Source organism: Lampris incognitus, chromosome 12 (genome assembly GCF_029633865.1).
Source record: "Lampris incognitus isolate fLamInc1 chromosome 12, fLamInc1.hap2, whole genome shotgun sequence".
NCBI classification, from domain to species: domain Eukaryota; kingdom Metazoa; phylum Chordata; class Actinopteri; order Lampriformes; family Lampridae; genus Lampris; species Lampris incognitus.
Genome location: NC_079222.1, coordinates 35,628,495 through 35,644,058, shown reverse-complemented (window position 1 = coordinate 35,644,058; position 15,564 = coordinate 35,628,495). Strand labels below are relative to the sequence as shown.

Below are 15,564 nucleotides of genomic sequence, written 5' to 3'. Positions count from 1 at the left end.
CCTGCTTGCAGTGTGTGTGTGTGTAGGGGGGGGGTGTGATACCTTGTTACACCTAAGAGTTAGTCAGAGCTGCAGGGGGGGGGGGGGGGGAGTGTGGCTGCACGTGAGAAATACATATAATAGGGGCGCCCGGGTAGCGTAGCGGTCTACGCCGTTGCCTTCCAACACGGGGTTTGCCGGTTCGAATCCCCGTGTCCCTACAGACACAATTGGCCTTGTCTGCGGGTGAGAAGCCGGATGTGGGTATGTATCCTGGTCGCTGCACTAGCGCCTCCCCTGGTCGGCTGGCCTGGGAACCCCTCGGGATCCCCCAGGAGGAGTTGGAGGGCGTTGCTGGGTAGAGGGATGTCTGGAGTGCCCTTGCCGCCACCGCAACCTGACCCCGGAGAAGCGGCTGATCATTAGATGAAATGGATATAATAGAAATTGACACGATAGAACTCGTGAGGTCAGCAGCAGTTTACTCATGAGCGGCTTTCTTACGGTTACAAGAGTGTCACGTCTGTGGTCAATAGAGCGCAGATTTCCCTTCAACCGAGTCAATCCAGCCAGAGAAATTAGTGGTCGTCACGAACAGAAGTTCCCTAAGACCGGGAGGAACACAGCGACCTGACCATATGCGTAAGGCCCAGGGTGGATTTATAACGGCCATTATCCTCTCTTAGAAACGAGGGGGAAAGCCGAGGATTATTCAGGCCTCAGGTTACATCCACACCAGACTTCATGCGGCCCATGCCTCCCTCAGTCACCGCCACACAAACGTCCACTGCAACTCCCAAACACACACACACACACACACACATACACGCACACACATATGCCCCAAAACATGAGCCACCGATCCCGGGTTTCAGACTAACATCATCAACTTTGAGTCTTAAACGGTAATGAAAAACAAATGGGCGATCCCCGTGGTTAAACCTCACATCACAACAGTGTTTACCCATCAGCTTTAGTGAATCTAGTGGGAAAAAAAGTCATAGTTTTCTGTTGAGAGGTTGGCGGTCAGAGCTAACAAATTATCCTTATTTTACCAGATGTTTCACCGGCTTCTCAAAGCCAAAGCCCCTCACATGTGTGTCACACCGTCAACAGCATCCAACGCACCACTTACGCAAACGCTAGAGCACACACAACGGCCGTTGTCGGAGGTGTCCACGCTGGTCAAAGCAATAAAACGGCGGGACACGCCAACGACAGGGGGCGCTCTACTTGGCTACGGAAACACCGCTGGGAGTGTTGAGAGGTGGACACTTGGTGGAGGCTGAGGGCGTTAGTCCTGCATCCTGCAGCCTATTCGCACACCGGGCGTTGTGAAAGAGTGTCAAGGTAGCGAGCACGCTGCACGTGAATTACGTCATGTGGGTCACGCCAACGACAGGGGGCGCTCTACTTGGCTACGGAAACACCGCTGGGAGTGTTGAGAGGTGGACACTTGGTGGAGGCTGAGGGCGTAGTCCTGCATCCCGCAGCCTATTCGCACACCGGGCGTTGTGAAAGAGTGTCAAGGTAGCGAGCACGCTGCACGTGAATTACGTCATGTGGGTCAACTGGACAAAGAAGGGACGGCCAGTGAATCACCACTTTGAGTCAAAGCACCCAAAAAGCTAATATTTACTAACATTCCCACAACACCCTTTTACTGGACTCTAACTTCCAAGTGCAATACAAGACTGGGTACTCCATCGCGTCTGCAAAAACACCCCCCATGACAGACGAGGGAATAGAACCCAACAGGAGTGGTAGTGTGTGAGTGATGTGTGTGGGTCCGGATAGGGAGGAGCCTCTCTGGCCAGTGGAAGTAAACACCGGACCACACAGACGGATCATCTCACACTGTGGGAACGATATCTTGATGCTCCCGTCTCTCAAAAAATGACCCTACGTACGCTCAAGTACGGTGAGCAACTCCTACTGAGACTGCACAGCTTCTACCGAGGCAGCTGCGATGTTGTCGAGTCAGTGGTGCACACAGCTTGTGAGTCAGACTTGAGTAACAAACTGCCCGGACAGCCACACTATTCCGTGTTATGTTTCACGCTACCGTTACCGACTCCGATATACTCCAGGGAAATATCCTAGTCTCGTAACAATACCGTAAACACTGTCGGTAGACTACGAAAGACTCTGCAGTCAGACTTTCCACTGCAGAGGAGCCAGCCCTTTCCTAACACTTGGGAGTGACCATTTGTACGTAGGCGTTTATGATTCATGAAAAGGAACACATAATGTAAACCCTACGTCAGCTATCGGCGTTGCCGGGCCAACAGACGGAGCTGGCTTTCAGGTTACAGAACTCAAGTTTCCACGTGTGCACTTTGTAACTCACCTAGGCTGGTGAAGGGAAAGCGATGTCGAGCTGTGCCGAGTAGGAGAGACCAAATCTGTCTAACCCATCTCCATGTATCTGTGTATAGTCCTACGTGGGGTGAGGTTGTGGCTTATTTGCTCAAACTCTGCTGTACTAACAACCGTGAAGCCTCAGCCAGACGCTCGGACCTGCCCCCCGGCCTCCTATCTGCCCCCCCCGGCCTCCTATCTGCCCCCCCCGGCCTCCTATCTGCCCCCCCCCCCGGCCTCCTATCTGCGCCCCGCCTGGCCGGGCTGACACAGGGGCCACGCTTTTCGAAACACTCCACATGGCAGCCATATTCCAGGGCTGAATCTGGGTTAAAATAACAAGCCCTAAACTGCAGAGGGTCTACCCCACTCCCCCCTCCTCTCTCTCTCGCTTGGTTCTCTCACTCGCTCGCCCTACTACTCCTCCGTGCATTACTCTCTCTTCATCGCTTCAGTCGGCCAACAGCTTGTCTTGATGTCGGCCTTAAAGAGGGCTGCACTTTCGGTCGGGATGCCGTGTTGATCCTCCCAGTGATAACCGATACGGACCGCCATTCATTCACATTGTCATATGAGACTCGGTCAACAAGCACCCCTGGCTGACACCCCGAAAGATGGATCAGATACCTGCCTCGACACCTCTTTATCTGACTCATACACTAGATGGTCCACCGATGAACTAATTCCCACTTCCTTGCCACAAGATCCAGCAGCTTCCTCCGACAGCCCCGCGTGCATACAGCCAACAGTGAAGTCAGCTGCACCAGCCGTTTGTCTTCCTATTCCTCCTCACAGGGGAGAGACAAATGGGTTCCATATGAGGACGGAAAAAGAAGCTGACTCAATGGGAAGAAAAGCGATAGGCCAGACATTTGAACCCAATAAGTGGAGGCTGAGGACAGTGTGTTTATCAGCACGTAAGGCTAACTCGATCACCAATTTAGAAATAGTTCCTGCTCAAATCCCCATGCCTAATAAAATACCTCCTTTGACCTGATTCCACTTAGTACTCGCAACCCGTCCCAGTGTGATACCGTGATATGGCTGAGAGAGGTTAACGTGTCACTCTTAAACAACCTCCCTCAATGCTTAGACGAGCTTTCGCTTAATTTTTTCACAAAACAGTTAGCTATCCGCTATCCGCTACGTGCTCGGTGGAGAGGCCAATCTGCGGATCGGCCTAATTTCCCACAGTCGGTCTTGAACAGCGTGGACGGCCTGGTGAGTAAAGAGGGGTTTTGTTGTGCTGACACAGACAGACACGGCTCAGACAAACGCTGACAGCATATCATCTTACAGGTTGGGGGGGGGGGGAATAATGGAGAGCTAGTGGTGCAGTTAAATCCAGGGCAGGGTCTCAGATTGAGCAGAGGCCACAGCAAAACAGCAGCAAAGACCAGAGGAGACGCCGCAAAAACATATTCAGCAGCCCTGCACAAACACAATGCATGCTTAAAAGACAAGAGTGATATTATTCAGATAGACTGAACAGGGTAATTGGCATCGTGCAGATAGGGGCTGAGGCTAATCTGTCTTTCCCCCTCAGCAGCGGCATGAAGAAAAGGCAAATAAGACAAAGAAAATTGGTCTCGAGAAGAGGTTGGTCACTATCAATCAGACGTAATCATTTTAATTAAGGTCCGGATGAAGACCTTTTGACAACTGGCACATTTACGCATCTGAAATTTTTCTTCCAGCTAAGTACAAAAGCTGATCCTTAAAAAGCGTAAGCTCTACTAGAGTATATAAAGCAAAGATGGATGGGAGCAGACACGAGGATAAAGTTACACATACGTATACAGATAAGGTGATTTACCCAAACCCTGACCTTACTTAAACCCCGACCACGGATCAGTTTACCTAACCTTAATCTGGACCGGCACTGTTAGAGGCAAAAATAAAATGTGGACTTCCTCTACATCTTTTTTTTTTTGAACACTTTCTGCATGGTGGCGCTCGTCACTTCTGGACATATCATCAGGATCTGTGCACAAAATGCCTTTGCATAAAACTTGATTCAAGAGTTTGTGTTGGGGTTTTTTTTTTACCCCACATACTTGTGCAGAGGACCGGGCCACTGACTCGCGGTGACTTTTTCAGGCCTTTCTACTCAGGCACTGCTTTTCGCCTCAGGGACATTTGCCGGATACGAAAAGAAGACAATAAAGTAAACCTTACAAAATCCTAAAGACTGTATGTGTGTTTGTGCGTTGGTCAAATGTGTACAGCTGATGAAACTTCATGCAACAAAAACATTGTTAAATGACCATGGTCACCTTGTGCTTTGCGTCGGGTGGCTCTTAGCCTCTGCATCCTGCATTAAAACCCCTACTTGGGGCGTCCGGGTAGCGTGGCGGTCTATTCCGTTGCCTACCAACACGGGGCTCGCCGGTTCGAATCCCCGTGTTACCTCCGGCTTGGTCGGGCGTCCCTACATACACAGTTGGCCGTGACTGCGGGTGGGAAGCCGAGATGTGGGTACGTGTCCTGGTCGCTGCACTAGCGCCCCCTCTGGTCGGTCGGTGTGCCTGTTCGGAGGGGGGAGGGGGTAACTTGGGGGAATAACGTGATCCTGCCACGCGCTACGTCCCCCTGGCGAAACTCCTCACTGCCAGGTGAAAAGAAGCGGCTGACGACTCCACGTGTATCAGAGGAGGCATGTGGTAGTCTGCAGCCCTCCCCGGATCGGCAGAGGGGGTGGAGCAGCGACCGGGGACGGCTCGGAAGAGTGGGGCAATTGGCCAAGGACAATTGGGGAGAAAAAATAAAAGCAAAACAACACAACTAAAAATCCCTTACTCGCGCACCGTCTCACAAAACCCCTCCGTCCGTTTACCCAGTGTGCATTGCTCCGGCCATAGGGGGCATGACCTGTTGGCTGGTATAAAGACAGCCCCCCCCCCCGTTTAGCCGGCTGTGCACGCTGAGCCAGAGCAGAGGAGGCGGTAAACACATTTAAAGCGCCGGCATATGGAGGGAAACAGTTTCGAGACGCCACCCAAAAGATCCCCACCGGAAAACGGAACGGACTTCTTTTCTTTTTTTTTTCCCCAAACAAAAGGAAAGGAGGGGTGCCGAATCTGCAGAACTACACTGAGAAATGTTGAGAAACTGGAACACGAAACAGAGCCGCTGGCAGACGGAGGGGCCGAGCCAGTCAGGCGTCTTTACGGAGCTCCTCTCAACACAGTTTGCGAGCGCGGCCTACATCCGAGGGATCAGCTCGCGGACTGAACGGTCTCCGAGGCCCCGCCCCCTCGCAGCCCCGCCCACTCGCAGCCCCCGCCCACTCGCAGCCCCTCCTGACGCCCATCGCTGACGGAAAGTATAAATGTAGCACATGTGCTCAAAGCAACGCCACACCGCAAAAACACGACGGCTTATAAATCAACGTCCTGGAAGAAGGGGGGGAGGGGAGAGGAGGGGGGGGAAGACACACATCAGAGGGATGATTTTGTGTATTATAAAACGATATTATAAAAGGATGATTTATGTGGCGACACGTCCGTGTGGCTTAGCGCGCACGTCAGTAAAACAACGAGCTGCGCAGCGCGGACGCGCTTCAAGATGCGGAAACGACTCTTCGCCGCTTGCCCCACATTCTGCTGAACCCCGATCACCCGCTTCCGCCCGAAATACACGGCAATTGGAGAGGGGGAGGAGGGGGAGGATTCTCTATTATTTATTTATTTTTCCCGAATCCTTTTGAGACCTCGTGGTTAAAGCATTTCGGTTTCGCCACCATGACTTTAAATGAGCGCGCCCGCCCCATATTATTTGTATAATTACGTCAGTGTATGCGAATACGTCGGGGTTTTGTACTTAATCAGAGTACAGTTTGTTAACTACTGTGTATTCTATGTATTCTACGGGACACAATTGTATCTGTATGCTATCTGACAGCCCTAATACTGCACTGTAGGACTTGAAGAAAATTAGCAAATAGCAAACTGTTTCACACACACACACACACACACACACACACACACACACACACACACACACACACACACACACACACACACACACACACACAGGCCTCCTCCTATACATGTGGAGTCACCAGCCGCTTCTTTTCACCTGACAGTGAGTTTCACCAGGGGGGCGTAGCGCGTGGGAGGATCACGCTATTCCCCCCCAGTTCCCCCTCCCTCCTCTCCTAACCGACCAGAGGAGGCGCTAGTGCAGCGACCAGGACACATACCCACATCAGATATCACCATAACATGTCATCCTATCAGAATCAGAATCAGACGTATCAGAGTACTTTATTCCTCCCCGAGGGGAGATAAATAAAGTACTTTGATACTTCTGATCAGAAGTATCAGAATCAGAAGTATCAGAATCAGAATCAGAAGTATCAGAATCAGAATCAGACGTATCAGAATCAGAATCAGAAGTATCAGAATCAGAATCAGACGTATCAGAGTACTTTATTCCTCCCCGAGGGGAGATGAATAAAGTATTTTGATACTTCTGATCAGACGTATCAGTATCAGAATCAGAAGTATCAGAATCAGAATCACAAGTATCAGAATCAGAATCACAAGCATCAGACTACTTTATTCCTCCCCGAGGGGCGATGAATAAAGTATTTTGATACTTCCGATCAGAAGTATCAGAATCAGAATCAGAATGAATAACGTACTCTGATACTTCTGATATCTGCACGTTCTTCAGTAGAGAGCCGAGTTTATCAGTCCCGCTGTCCGGCCTGATGAGGATAACCAGGGCACCCTCATAAAACCCCTCTGTGGAAAGTGATGGGAGCAAAAGACAGACATATGGAGCGATGGAAGAAATGGATGGACAGATGGAAAGATTGGTTTAAAAGGCTCTCGTGACAGTCTATGGCCTTTTCAATCAAGGACGAGAACACATGCTCGCTGCTGACAGAAACAAGAGACAACGTTTCTCTGGGAAGGAACACATGCCAAGACCCGCAACCTGAAGCATAGGACACATACGACCGTCTTCTCATAAAGCCCAAGTGGACATTTAATCAGCTCGTTGTCTTACGGGAATGCTAAGCATTTCCCCACACGCACAACCATCAGTGACCTAGATGCCATTTCAAACACAGCATCCGTGTAATCTAGAAGCAGATCTATGACAAATGGATCCTGTGGCGTATTTGCAACTATACATGTGCCAGTTCTCTTTTGCAATACGAGTAGGGCGAGCTCGGTTTTTATCCCCGAGGGAGCAGCCACCGCCATCTGGTCATTCCGAGACCACGCCTGCATAAGCATCATCACAATGCAGACGGAGACATATGTTGAACATGCACAGGCAGAAAAAGGTGTGATTCTGTCGAGATCCGTATATTGTAGAACGACCAAGGCGGTCATTTGGACCGTTCTGGATTTTCAAAGTTTAACAACTTGGGGGGGGGGGGAGACACAGACCTTCCGCCCCCTGAATGGTCCTAAAATTGCATATATTTGCACTGAAATGAGTTTTAGATCAATTGCACAAAACAAAGGTATGTTAAGATCCACCTAAAACGACCATGGGTGGTCAAAATGACCGCCGGATGTGGGAAGCCGGATGTGGGTACATGTCCTTTTTGCTGCACTAGCGCCTCCCCTGGTCGGTCGGGGCGCCTGTTCAGTGGGGAGGGGGAACTGGGGGGGAATAGCGTGATACCCCCACGCGCTACGCCTCCCCCCCCGGTGAAACGCCTCACTGTCGGGTGAAACGAAGCGGCTGGCGACTCCACATGTATCGGAGGAGGCACGTGGTAGTCTGCAGCCCTCCCCGGCTATGCAGAGGGGGTGGAGCAGCAACCAGCAGAGCTCGAAAGAGTGGGGTAATTAGCCAGATACAACTGGGGAGAAAAAGGGGGGACATGTATCCCGTGGCGTCCTATTTTGACCAGGTTTCATCAGCGGGGAATGTGGGCGGTGTACCGGCATCTGCTTATTAGGCCCTCGTAGAGGAGGCCGCAGGGACGCTGTTTCACCGTGAAGCTGCGTAGACAATAACACATCCCAGATGTCAGGAGACCGATAGGTGCCCCCCCCCCCCACGAGACAACAGCCCATCGTTCCTGTCTCTGACATCCTTGTCGGGAGTGGTTGTAGCGTTGTGCGTTTATGTGTGGGGGGGGGGGGCCGGGCAGTCAGCTGTGCGCATCTGTTAATTCCTCCCCATCCTGGGGAACTCCACTGGAGCGTAAACAGAGGGATCTGTTAAAGGTGTGGAAATCCCCACACCACGTCCCAGCGAAGACCTGGGAGACGGGAGCGTGGGAAAGGGGAACTGAGGGAAAGGGAAAGCCGGCCACGAGAACAGCCTGGATGTTCCCGCGTCGACTGGAGGAAGACCTCGGGGAGATCGTCGGCCGCGGATGGTCTGAGGAGAAGACACCTGCGGGAGACGAGCTCCGCCACGGAGAGAGGCCATAAAGCCTCCGGTCTAAGTGGGAAGAACAAGCCGAGCTGAGGAGAAACGGGCCGCGCGCAACAGAAACCCCAAAGGAAGGGGTTTTTGCCTTGTTCCGAGAGCTTTCAGACCAGTCCAGATACACACACACACACACACACACGATGATGAAACACAACCTACCGCACACATTCTCCCACAAACATCTGCTTATACACTCCCGCAGCACAGTGTCAAGTCTCTGCTATGTTCTATCTTCCAGTACTGTGAAGCGAAACAGACTCAACTGGGAGGAAGGGGAGGGGGGGGGGTTTATGCGGCCCTGGCTCTGTGGCGGAAGGGACGAATCAATAATTCTCCACATTCTGTTATTGCGCGCGACACCCCTAGGACGCTATGAAAGTTAAGAGGGTGTTGGAAAACAAAGACCCTCTGACGTGTCGCACGTTGGCCTCATGGTGGGTGGCCGCCCAGCACGCAGAGGGGGAGAGTTATGCTCCCCAGTGACGTCGCGGCGAGACCCCTCTCTGCTGTTCGCTGCAGAGGGAAAGTCCTGCAGCTTCGTCCGAGGCCGTGTGCAGAAGACGTCCGCGCGCTCACGTCTCCCCACGTAGCTCAATAGGCTCGTGCGTTTGAGGATCGATGAACTGCGGAGCAAAACCCCCACGGTCACCTGGGCAGCAAATGGATGCAGTCCAGGCGACGGTTCACCGTGACTGGCACAGTTTCTCCCACAGACTAAGATGTATGAGAAGAGATTGATATCCTACAAATAAAGCTTCACAACTAGCCACATGCACCAATATTTCACCCATTTTTTATTCTTTTTTTTTTTAGCAAACATAATGTCAAGTTCAACAACAACAGCAAGCCGCCACTTTCAATAGGCTTTAAATCTGCCACATTTTCTGAAGCCTATTTCAAAACGTTACATATTTCTGACCCACAAAGAAATGTAATATCAATCACATTCTACCCCTGCTACTTAGCCCTTAGCACTTATTGTGTTCACTCATTAAAAAAAAGAAAATAAAAGATCTCTTTCTTGCATTTATACTTCAGCACTGGTTTTGCTCTTAGATGCTTGTTTAGATGCACTTATGACCCCTGATGACTAGTAGTTCTCCTGATTTACTGCGTTAAGTGATGCACTTATTGTAAGTCGCTTTGGATAAAAGCGTCGGCTAAATGACTGGAATGTAATGTAACGCAGTGTAATGTAACGTAATGTAATGTAATGTAATTTATTCTCCATTATTATTGCAGAGACAAACTGACCAACTGCTGATGTTCAATAATATGTAAACAGTGGCAACTGCAGACTCCTGCCCATCTTTATATTCTCATCTCATCTCATCTCATCTCATCTCATCTCATCTCACCTCACCTCACCTCATCTCATTTCATCTCACCTCACTTCATCTCACCTCACCTCGCCTCGTCTCGTCTCGTCTCGTCTCGTCTCGTCTCGTCTCGTCTCGTCTCGTCTCGTCTCGTCTCACCTCACCTCACCTCATCTCATCTCATCTCATCTCATCTCACCTCACCTCACCTCATCTCATCTCATCTCATCTCATCATCAGTCGCTTCTCCGGGGTCGGGTCGCGGTGGCAGCAAGCTAACTAGGGCACTCCGGATGTCCCTCTCCCCAGCAACGCCCTCCAGCTCCTCCTGGGGGATCCCAAGGCGTTCCCAGGACAGATTGGACATGTAGTCCCTCCAGCGAGTTCTGGCTCTACCCCGGGGTCTCCTCCCAGTTGGGCGTGCCCGGAAAACCTCCAAAGGAAGGCGCCCAGGAGGCATCCTAATCAGATGCCCAAACCACCTCAACTGGCTCCTTTCAATGCAAAGGAGCAGCGGCTCTACTCCGAGTTCCCTCCCGATGTCCGAGCTCCTCACCCTACCTCTAAGGCTGAGCCCTTTATATTAGATCCTTTATATTAGACTTATATATTTATATTAGATTCTGTCAATGATCATAAGTGTTTTGCTAAGTGTTGACATATTTCACGAATTGAACATTAATTTAAGATATTACGGGCTGCCACATGTTTTGCTGCTCTGTTAGAGCACTAAGACCTTACTACCAGCGCCACGGGAGCCTGGAGAGCCCCGGTATTCCTCCTCTCTTTCTCGTTATTAGGCCAGCAGATTTGGGGGCCCCCCCAGACCGAGCTCTTTCTTCATTTCACCTAAATATTTCTAGCCCCACCTCGGCCCTGCTTATATCCAAAGGGTTCATAAATGACGGGGGTTATTGGAGAAGGGCTCCTCCTCCTCCTGAGCTGTGTGAAGGCTATCTCGCCCTCCTCTGGGGGAGGTGAGCATTGTGTGGCGGTGTTTCGTGCTCGGGATGGACGCACAGCTTAATCCCTGCGGGCTCCCGCTGAGGTTCCCACAATAACACAACATAACACACACTCTCCTGCAAACCGAGACCCCGCCGGCCGCCGCAGACGAAGGCCCCCAGGGGCCCGACCCAGGAGGTATGTCAGCGCCGCAGCCAGCCCCCCCCCCCCAGCTAACCCGATACTCCGCCCGAACCAAGAGCAGGCCGCGCTAAAGGTACGGGGGGAGCCGTATGTTGGCACCGCGCGCGCCACTTTTGGATAATGGAAGTGTCGCGTGATACCATCTGCACTTTTGGGCTCCTGGCGAAAACCCATTAGGGCCGTGTGTGGGAGGTGAGGAAGGGAGAGGCGGAGGCAAACGGGGGGAGAAACCGAGAAGCGGGAGACAGAAAGGAGAGGTGGGAAGATGGGAGAGTAAGAAGCGTGCTGTTATTGTCCGCCTGGAGACCCACGCGCCCCCCCCCCCATACGTCACTTGTGTTTCGCTTTTTGTTTTTTTTTCATTCTAGCGTCTGACACACACAGACACACCAAACACCCACGTCACGTTACACTGAAACGGTCTGAAGATGGACTCACTCGACACGGCAAAATATGTCGAGTCATTTTTCCCTTTTCAAAGAAACCAAAAACAAACATTTTCATTTGCATCGCAAATAAAACACGTGCGTCTGGGTCAGCGCTCTGTTCCGTTGCCTGCCGACACGAGGATCGTCGGTTCGAATCCCTGTGTTACTTCCGGCTTGGTCGGGCGTCCCTACATGCGGGTGGAAAGCCGGATGTGGGTATGTGTCCTGGTCGCCGCACTAGCGCCTCCTCTGGTCGATTGGGGCACCTCTTCGGGGGGGATGGGGAAACTGGGGGAATAGCGTGATCCTCCCACGCGCTACGCACCCCCCTGGTGAAACTCCTCACTGTCAGGTGAAAAGAAGCGGCTGGTGACTCCACATGTATTGGAGGAGACATGTGGTGGTCTGAAGCCCTCCCCGGATCGGCAGAGGGGGTGGAGCAGAGACTGGGACGGCTCGGAAGAGTGGGGCAATTGGCCAAGTACAGTTGGGGAGAAAAAGGGGGAAATTCAAAATAAATAAATAAATAAATAAATAATAAGGTGTTTATAAAACGTTTCTATCAAAAGCGAATACATGAAGACGACTTAGAATACATGAAGAAGACTTAGAGCACATGAAGAAGACTTAGAACACACGAAGAAGACTTAGAATACATGAAGACTTAGAATACATGAAGAAGACTTAGAACACACAAAGAAGACTTAGAATACATGAAGAAGACTACTTAGAACACATGAAGAAGACTTAGAATACATGAAGAAGACTTAGAACATATGAAGAAGACTTAGAACATATGAAGAAGACTTAGAACACATGAAGAAGACTTAGAACACATGAAGAAGACTTAGAATACATGAAGAAGACTTAGAGCACACGAAGAAGACTTAGAATACATGAAGAAGACTTAGAACACATGAAGAAGACTTAGAATACATGAAGAAGACTACTTAGAACACATGAAGAAGACTTAGAATACATGAAGAAGACTTAGAGCACACGAAGAAGACTTAGAATACATGAAGAAGACTTAGAACACATGAAGAAGACTTAGAATACATGAAGAAGACTACTTAGAACACATGAAGAAGACTTAGAATACATGAAGAAGACTACTTAGAATACATGAAGAAGACTTAGAATACATGAAGAAGACTTAGAACATATGAAGAAGACTTAGAACATATGAAGAAGACTTAGAACACATGAAGAAGACTTAGAACACATGAAGAAGACTTAGAATACATGAAGAAGACTTAGAACACATGAAGAAGACTTAGAATACATGAAGAAGACTACTTAGAACACATGAAGAAGACTTAGAATACATGAAGAAGACTTAGAACATATGAAGAAGACTTAGAACATATGAAGAAGACTTAGAACACATGAAGAAGACTTAGAACACATGAAGAAGACTTAGAATACATGAAGAAGACTTAGAACACACGAAGAAGACTTAGAATACATGAAGAAGACTTAGAACACATGAAGAAGACTTAGAATACATGAAGAAGACTACTTAGAATACATGAAGAAGACTTAGAATACATGAAGAAGACTTAGAACATATGAAGAAGACTTAGAACATATGAAGAAGACTTAGAACACATGAAGAAGACTTAGAACACATGAAGAAGACTTAGAATACATGAAGAAGACTTAGAACACATGAAGAAGACTTAGAATACATGAAGAAGACTACTTAGAACACATGAAGAAGACTTAGAATACATGAAGAAGACTTAGAACATATGAAGAAGACTTAGAATACATGAAGAAGAAATGCCTTAGACAGAAACAAATCCTCAGATTAAGGGTAATTGATATAAATTTAAAAGCACAATACATGTCCACTAATTGAGCTCGCATAGAAAACAGAGGCAGGAAATCGTGTCAAAAACAATCCCCAGATAACAGGAAGTGGACCCCTGACACGCAGCCTCTATTTTAGGGGCAAAGTGAAAAGAGATCATTCTGTTTATTATCTTAAGGGGGGTTTCCTCTTTGAAATGACCTTCACAGGTGGCCCCAGCTCAATGTCTCCCACTCCTTTGTTTTCCTCCATGTTGGAAAACAAGTCTCCCCTCTGTCCCTCTGGATAAATACAGCGGACAGATGTCCAGATTCAGCAGAGTAGACAGACAATGGAAAACAGCGGATGACCCCGGGGTAAACCCGGGGTAAAACCCGGGGTTAAAGGATTCGTGGCTGTTCTAGGTGTCGTTGTGTCCAGCCTGTCATTACATAAGCTAAAACAGCCCCATGCTGCAGTGTTCATATATGCAGACGACTTAAAGGAGCATTGTTTAGAAGAGAAAAGTCCGACCCCGGCACAGAACAATAGGGTGGAGTGAATGGGCCCTGTTTCCACCGGCTACCTGCAGGTGCCCAGGAACTCAGTACCGCAGAAAGAAAAGGGGGAAACCGCATCGCCATTGTTATTTTCACTACTTTTTCCCGACTTGATTCACAAAAACAGGGTGACTTTTACTGAACGGCTCTACACAAACGCCACAAAGACAGTTACGTCTACAACCGACTAAATGGGAAATCTATCTATATCAGGAACCAGGAATCAGGAACACTTTATTTGTCATTTGGGGAAAACTGAATATTGTTTCCCCCCCAGCTCACAGCAGTGCAACACAGAGACAAAGGCACATCCAAAAACTACAAGAACTACACGCACACACACCCAAACTAACACATATATCCAAACTAAACAACAAAAAATCACTGTCCAAGAGGACGAACACCAGCCAGGACGACTGTCAGAACTGCCGGTCTGCATGGGCTAGCAGTTAGCTTAGCCTGCCCCGCTTCCACATCCCGTCGGACCGCCCTCGGTGTTTCCTCTTTGTGCACAGCTCCAGGCAGGGCCGTGGTCCCTGGGCCCACCGGGCGCAGCAGACCAAGCTCTCCCAGCCAGACACCCTCGACACACCTCCCCGCACTCGGCACGACGGCGCCAAAAACACCACAGTGAACGCCAGGTGAGGCCGCCGCCAGACCGCCCTCGGTGTTATCGGATGCCCCCTAAACCGTGACACAAGCCAGAGTCGACATTCCCGATAGTCGATGGTGTTGCGTCAGTGATTCGCCGACTCACGACCTCGTAGCCTTTACAGGAGCGTGAACCAATCACAAGGGACTTATCCATGACTTGTTCACCGCAAGAATGTGAATTTGAAGTGTGAGATTGAGCTAAGGTAAGGGCATATTTATAAGATAAGGGCATATTTATAAGATAAGGGCATATTTATAAGGTAAGGGCATATTTATAAGGTAAGGGCATACTTAGAAACATCCGAAAAATGGACTGACCTAGAAACAAGAGAGCTCCGCTCAGTCTGAGCTGTGCAGTACAGTAATATGAAAAATCAAGAATGACAAAATAATAGATAGATAGATGAATAGATATAAAGTGGGAGTTATAGATGCAGAAGACACTGTATGGAAAACCATCAGCAGTGCCGTAAAAAACAATTACATATCGTGTATTTGGAAAGCATCTTTCAATAATACTATCTGCAATTGTGCTGTTTGTGTATAAATGAATGTGTATAAATCTAACACAAGTACCAACCTCTTGTGTGGAGTATCTGGTGGCCGAGGCAGGCACAAATGGTTTACTGAACTCCTGGTGATGGGGAGGCCTTTCTCTACAGGACCTGGAAAAGAAGAAAACGGCATATAAGAAGCCATGACACACCCTCTGCAGAGGATCACTGGTAAACACAACAGTACATACACGGATACACGGGTACATACACTGATACACTGGTACATACACTGACACACGGGTACATACACTGATACACTGGTACATACACTGATACACTGGTAAACCCAACAGTAGCCCTGCCAGTGTTGTCTCAAAGACACAAGTGAGGGCCTTTCTCTTTGCTGATGGA

At 49.4% G+C, this 15,564-nt stretch overlaps 1 protein-coding gene across 1 annotated transcript in view; it reads right to left on the bottom strand.

Annotated features, from left to right (window-relative positions):
• Positions 1–15,564, bottom strand: part of lhfpl2a (LHFPL tetraspan subfamily member 2a) — a 53,769-nt gene that overhangs the window by 20,518 nt on the left and 17,687 nt on the right. Inside the window, exon 2 of the mRNA XM_056290552.1 lies at positions 15,237–15,321. The gene's annotated coding sequence lies outside the window, so the exon portion shown is untranslated. The remainder of the gene's footprint in view (positions 1–15,236; positions 15,322–15,564) is intronic.